The sequence below is a fragment of the Canis lupus genome, chromosome 29 (assembly GCF_003254725.2).
Source record: "Canis lupus dingo isolate Sandy chromosome 29, ASM325472v2, whole genome shotgun sequence".
Classification (NCBI taxonomy): domain Eukaryota; kingdom Metazoa; phylum Chordata; class Mammalia; order Carnivora; family Canidae; genus Canis; species Canis lupus.
Genome location: NC_064271.1, coordinates 1,321,757 through 1,329,080, shown reverse-complemented (window position 1 = coordinate 1,329,080; position 7,324 = coordinate 1,321,757). Strand labels below are relative to the sequence as shown.

The 7,324-nt window shown below is 39.2% G+C and overlaps 1 pseudogene; it reads left to right on the top strand.

The window, feature by feature from the left end:
- The first annotated feature begins 3,172 nt into the window (after window positions 1-3,172).
- On the top strand, window positions 3,173-5,590 carry LOC112678349 (negative elongation factor E-like; annotated as a pseudogene).
- Window positions 5,591-7,324: the final 1,734 nt, after the last annotated feature.

Below are 7,324 nucleotides of genomic sequence, written 5' to 3'. Positions count from 1 at the left end.
CAAAAACCACGTTTTTAACTTCGTGAGACTGCTTTGTCTCTGTTCTGTCTTTTGCTCTTTCATCATCTCTTTCTTTTCTCTCTCCCCTATATATCAGGGAGGAGAGCATAGTTGGGATTTTCCTACAGTGTGGTGTGTGCTTTTGATGTTTCTTATAGGTTGCCTTCCTGATTTCTTGTGGTCTTGGAAACCACCCTTCAGAGTGACTCACCCACCACTCAATGCTCTGGGTTGTTTAATATTCTTTCATACCCTTAACAGTTCTACAAATAAGGCAGTTTCCTATTATCTGTGTCTAAGTGTGATCAGTCACTAGTCAAAGAAGGAAAATTCTGATTCACCTCAGATGATCTTTACTTGTGCATAGACTTATGTCACTGTCTACATTTATGGTGTTGTGTGTGTGTGTGTCTGTGTGTGTGAGAGAGGGAGAGACAGGTAGACAGACAGACAGACACACACACACAGAGAAGCACCATGATTATGTGCAGTCCTTTAGGCTGGCAGTCTTGATGCAGTGTTCAGTCTTTGGAAATCCCTATTTGGAACATTAGAAACATCTGGAGAAACCACATTTCCATGTTGAAATAAAGATAAGTTGTCATTTCTGCTACTCATTTTGAATTTATCCCACAGCCTTATGAGAGAATTTTGCCCAGAGCAAGTTATAGAGTATGTAACTAAAAAAGAAAAAAAAAAAAAAGGAAAAGGAAAAGAAAGAAAAAAAATCCCCAAAGGTTAGGAACTGATTTTATAGAATCCTACTAGGGGTTACCTTAACTATCCCTTCAGATATATTTGCTCCACCCAAAGAGTGGGCTTCTGGAAGATACTGAGCTGCAGGCAGTAAGATCCGATACAGACATGGGACACTACCAGGCCTATTTACCAGCCTTTATTGTTTTTCCCCTAAATTATTATTTAAACTTGTGCTTAATAATGTGCATGTATTTTGGTCTGGAAATTTAGGAAAATGCAATATAAATATAAGGTCCCAGGTTGGTGTTCAAGGATCATGTGTTCTATTTCATACTTGATTGCTTGTTTTCTTGGGCGTATGATTAAAAATCATTTAAAAAATCACAATTTTTAATGTGTTTCCTTTATCCAGAAATAGTGATGCAGTTTTGTAGAAGTCCATCTAACTGGAGCAAGTCCCTGGCATGCAGCTTCCCCATGTTGCAGGTGACCATTGTGATGAATTCAGTGACTTACAGCCTCTGCCCAGGACAGCCTGGTGCTCAGCTAAGTGTCCAACTAATGAACTACATGGGGAATTTATACATAAATCAAAAGAACTGCCTTCATCTTTCTTTCCTTTTCTTGAGCTCCCACAGTGATCTCCCACTAAGAGGGAGTCCTTTCATTTGCTCATGGTTCTAACGCACTTGTGGGAAAAAAATATCAGACATTTTTGGCTTTTGGATTTCATACTCAAGTTTGAATATGTGGTTTCATTCCAAAAATACCATAAGAAAGTCTTAGGAGTAGCAAAGCCAGAGGGGGAAAAAAATAGCTGACATTGAGATTCAGTCTTGAACATCCACAAATATTTCTAGAATTTTTTTTTTTTTTGTAGTCAAGGAGACCTTTCTTCAAAGAAAAGCTTAGTCACTGAAAAGCCAGATATATAAAAGAAATGAGTAAGAAAGACTCTTCTTGAAATAGGCTTGAATCCTGCCTCTGCTTCTTTTCAAAGTTCCTCCAAGGCACTCATTGAACAAGTTTGAAAATTAGTGCCTGGCTCCAGTTTCCAAACTGTGCTCCAGAAAATATGAATCTTTTTAGATGCTTCCCAAAGACTTCTCTGGTCAAAATGCTGTCACATGCTGTATACCATATCCTCCTCTTGCAGTCTCAAAGTTTACTTTAACATAAGAAAACTACAGGGAGTTCTCACACGAAAGGATTTAACACCACATGGAATCTTTAGGTCATGGACACTGCCATATATTCTAGACTGCCAGCCCATGGCGTTTCCCCTGGTTCCCTGAAAACACACTCTGTGGGGGAAGCTCCCCGGCGAGAACATTCCACCTAACGTATTTGACTACTTGCTGCAGGGAGACAGCTCTGAGTAGGGACTGGGACTGTGGAGAGGTACAAGTAATTCAGTGAGGCCCATAGGAGGAGTATAGAATATAAAGAACACAAAGACGAGATTTATGTCAATTGGAGTAAACGTCATATCCTCTGTTTCTCTCTATGTAGACCAAAAAGCCAATGGAGAGCTCTCTCCTGACATTCTTCCATTTCCTCCCAAATCCCTCAGCAACCTCTTTGAAAGCCCTAAGGCATAGCAGCAATGCTTATCAACTAAATGATGGGTATCTGTGCCTCTCTGAAAACAAAAATTCTCAAATGAATTTAAATATTTACCTATTTGTCTATTTCTAGTTCTATGATGGCTTCAAATTCCTTACAAATATGTACACTTAAGTGATTTCTGAGAAATGACACAAAGAACAAGGAGTGAAAAAAAACTCTAGAGATCTGTCATATGGTTCACACAGATCGTGCTAAATCTATGAATATAAATTTTGCAAAATGATACTTGTTATCCTGCTTGTCAAAATAGATTAACAACTGTTTTTTCTTTTCTTCTTGAAAGTTTTCATTTCCTTTTTCTTTTCTTTTTTTTGTAAAGGAATGAATGAAATGCTTTTGGTAAACAGGTAAACCAAAAAATCGTTCTGAGCCATGACCTCAGCCATCAGCTGTCCCCATATTCTCTAACATCCTGAAATTTTCCATTCGACTTGGGTGGCTGATTTCACATTTTTTTCCTGGACCTCTGTACTCTGTGGAGTTTGGGACACCACCAAAAACAAGGAGTGAGCCTGACACCTGCCTGTGTTTTTCTGGCTCCTGCCCTGTGCAGCAAAAGCTTGGGGGAGGACGAGCCTGAAGGCCACACTACTTTCCCACATGGACTGGAGAAGGATGCTGGAGAATGAGAAAATTATCTCTGGGAAATGTTTAAAGAAAATGGAATTATGTACTAAAGCTTTGCCTTAGATGCAAATGGAGAAGGTTTAAGTAATCTTTACTTTTTTCCCATTAGATTGGTGAATATTTGGATTCACTTGAGAAATATTTTCTTACCTTCTCAAAACAGATCTGAGCCAGAGATAAACATGTTACAATGCTAATTGTAAAAGCAAATAAAAAGATGTCCTTTGTGGGAGGTTTTGCCATCATAGTTTTAAACTTCAGTGTAACGGAGAATTTTCAGCACCTGTTGGATACTCACCTGATCTGGAAGGTACGACTCTAAATCTAAATTTTGTTTTGAGAAAAGTGCTCAGAAATGAATGATTACACATGCAACCATTCCAAATTATTACTTTGAAAGAAATAAAATTTGTTTTCTGAAGATGCCCACTGTTATCAGTGTTTTTCACAGGACTGTTCTTGCATACTAGCATAATTATTTTCTTTTGGGGAATTGTTAGTTACAAAACAGAACTGACTCTCCTGCCAGCAATCTATATTAACAGGGCAGGAGGCAGAGGAGGTAAGCTCTGTGTGTAACCCTTCACCTTGAAAGGTGCCTCTGTTGTTAACTTACTAAGGTGGAAATCATGCTGATCCACCCGGGACAGTTGGTACTATGACCATTTTTATATTAGGAGAAGCAAAACTCAACTTCAGGCTAAATCTATCATCATTATCACCTTATTCCTTCTTCTTACCTACATTCTAATTTTGAGAAAAAATTTCAGTAATTTCCTGACATTTTCGACCAGCATAATTTCCAGCAGGCAGTAGAAGTTTGGAGGTTGGTCTCTATTTCATTTACCACCTTTAACATGAGTTCTCTATGAAGTGCTAGTAATAAGCAACTGCACAGAACCATACTGAAGTGCTTCAGCAGCCTGTTTTCACATGTTATGTTGCTACACAGAGTCACATGTGACATGGATTAAATCATAACCCCCCAAAGCAATAATACTGTCCAAGCTCAATATAATGTAACAACTGAATTTCTGTCTCTGCAAATCATTAAGAAGAAAGTTGTGCTATACTTCCATTTTCTATAAAAACAGACCACCATACTCATCCTGACATTTTTACCCTAAATTTAGCATATTATTCACCAAATCAGAAAAATCCAACTAATTGCTTCTTCTTTTCTTTAAAATGTATATTCTTTCAAAATAAATACTACAAACATTAATATTTAGTAATGATTTCCTTTGTACATAGAAACCAAATCATAATGACCTGCCCTTGTACCTTCACTTTCACTTAATTTTGAATTATGCATCTTAATGAACAAGTAGCTTAAAATCTCTCCATGAAAAAAAAAAAAAAGAAAAGAAAAAAGTGGTCAGATTATAAAAAGTCAATATTTGCAAACATTAAATAAATCTTTACACAATACCTCTTTGCAAAGGAATTTCTCTGGTAATAATATCCAAGTCTCCAGAGATTTCCCTGGCCTTAATTCCACAATCTAGTTTGGATCTGTACTGTACATTAAGCTGGCTTTGTTTTCTTCTCAAATTGATGACTAAAAACTATCAGAAAAGCAAGTTTCCTCTTCCATAATGCTTTACATTCGGTAGGGTAGAAATCAAGGAGTAGTGGCACTTTTGGCATCTCCAAGATTACTGGGACCTTTGCCACCACATGTCACCTGCAGAGCTTTAGGATACAGGAGCTCTTGGCCTGCATGGGTGTGCTGGGTGATCGCAGGATCTCGGTTACCACTGTCTCTGGAGCTACCACATTGGTGATCAACCCTGTAGGAGGAGAAGACTCTGCAGAAGAAATTTAACAAACTCAAAGTGTTTGGCTGGCTCTGAAGAAGCAAAGTAGTAGCAGCAGAGCCAACCCAGGTGGTTTCAACACTTGCTGTCAGAGCAGCCTGTGGTGGACCTGACCACGGCATCAGAGCAGGCAAAGCAGCTGGTAAAATCAAGAGCTGTCAGTGCCCTCAAGGCTGAGACCAAGAACTCAGGCTTCAGAAGCTCTCAAACCCAAGCGGGGAAGTTAGAGGACCCTGAGAGAGGCCAGTCTCCACTTTCCAGACATTCCAAAGGAGCATAATCTGCCCATGATGATCTGCATAAGTCGTCCACATGCCCCTAGAGGAAATATTTGCATGAGAGTTTTGTGTCTTCCGATGATGGGCTTTGAGAACTGAGGCCAGATAGGGAAGAGGCAGTGGACCCCTCAGAATTTTGGTGTTCTGAAAAACGTGGTGGTTCCTGTTCCTGAGCTTCCCCTCCCAGAAGCTACAGCTGCAACCACAGTCATGAGCAGAATGAAGACAAAGATAGGGACCATGATCAAGAACCAGAAGGCCCTTTCCACAGGTTATATTCTTTCCATGAATGCAGGGCCCCTCAGAATGGGAATATACTCTAGATGTATGAAGATGACATGATGCCCACCATCTTCCGTTGGGGCATTCTCTCCCTTTGGAAACATCATCGATCTCTCCATGGACCCACCCAGAAACTGTGCCTTAGTGACCTACAAAAAGATGAAATCAGAAGATCAGGCCATTGCTGAGCTCAATGGGACCCAGGTAGAGTTGATACAGCTCAAAGCCAGCAAGGGCTGTTTGCCGGCTGAATAATATTTCATTGTGTGTATATATATATATATATATATATATATATATATATATATAAAACTTATATTATATATTATAACTTATATTCCACTATATATATATATATATATATATATATATATATATATATATATTCCACAACTTCTCTACCCAAGTGTCCATCAATGGGCACTTGTTTCCTTGTCTGGTCTATTGTAAATGCTGCAGAGACCATATCTAAATATCTAAAAGATATTTTTTGTTGTTTTCTTTGGATATATTCCCCAAAGTGAAATTGCTGGATCATATGGGGTTCTATTTTAATTTTGAGAGTTCTCCAAAGTGTTTTCCATAGTTGAACTAATTTACATTCCCACTGTTAGAATGACCATCATCAGAGAGACAAGAGATAACACATGCTGTCATGGATGTTAACTTCCAAGGTCTTCTGACTGAGGCGTGACTGACCAGCATGTGCCACTGTGACCAGCGAGTGGAACCAATGAAATTACCCATCCTGTGACCAGTGGCTGTCATCTCCCACTGTGAAGCCCCCAGAAGGCCCTGAAGGAGGCTCCATTTACAATGACTGTATTGTTTTCCAGGCATTTCTTTCACTTCCGCTAGGAAGGCTACCCATGGATGGAATGGGCCCCACTGCTGATTCTATGGACACCATTTTACATCTAATTACCCTGATGTTCTAAATGAGGATCTTTTTAAAGTCTTCAGAAACAAACAACCTTAAAAACGTTTAGGAATGTTGTGTTCAAACTAGGGTTTTTGTCCCAACAAAAGATGGTAGGACCTGGCTTCAGCACTACGTCAGTGATGGGTGAGCTCTCATGCTGAGCCCCAAAGCTTGGAAACAGGAAAGGCCTAACTGTATACATGATATGCTAATCTTTTTGCATAAAGTAAGTTGCTTATTCTTCAGCCCTACATTTTGCACTACCAAATATAGCCATATGCTTAATTTAGAAGTGATATATTAACCTGCCTCAAAGGGAAAAGATCTCTGACCAATTTCCTGCTCTCTCCTTCCAGCCCCATACAGTGATGGTCACTCCACTTAGAGCCAGTGGAAGCTTTCCTGTTTCTGAGCTCACAAGCCAGATGCCTGTATTCGTGTGTGCTTACCACACACTGACTCATAGCACTTTAACTGCAGGGGCTGTAGCTGGGAAGCAGGCCACATCAACAACCCAGCACCATCAGGACATTCAACACAGGTGAATGCCAATTTATTCAACCACAAATTATAAGTCTAATAATCAAATTTGACCCTACCTGACCCCAGATGCACAACTCCTGATTTATGTGGCTGAAAGCAATCTCTACAAACCCTCAAAACTCTTCAAATTGACTTTGCATGAACACTGTACGTGGTCTTATACCTGGGTACTTTTTATGGTGAACAAACAGTGTTCAGTGCATCCCCATAATGGACTCACCTAAGAACAAAGTCATAGGAGAACAAATAATAGTAGTCAGAATGAGGCAGAATGCTCATTTATTCACTAGAGTAAGCAACTAGATTGTTTCTAGCAGGATGTGTATATGTGGTATATGTGCATGTGTGAGACTGTATGTTTTAAGCCAAGTATTGATAAGCTGTGTCATCCTATGCAGTTACAGACTATAAAGTAAGTCATAAGCAAAATGTGTTTTAAGTACCATGTTTTCCATTTATTTTCTCACTTCTTCATCTATTCAACAGATATGGGTGAGTGTTATATCACAATAAAGAAATAATAA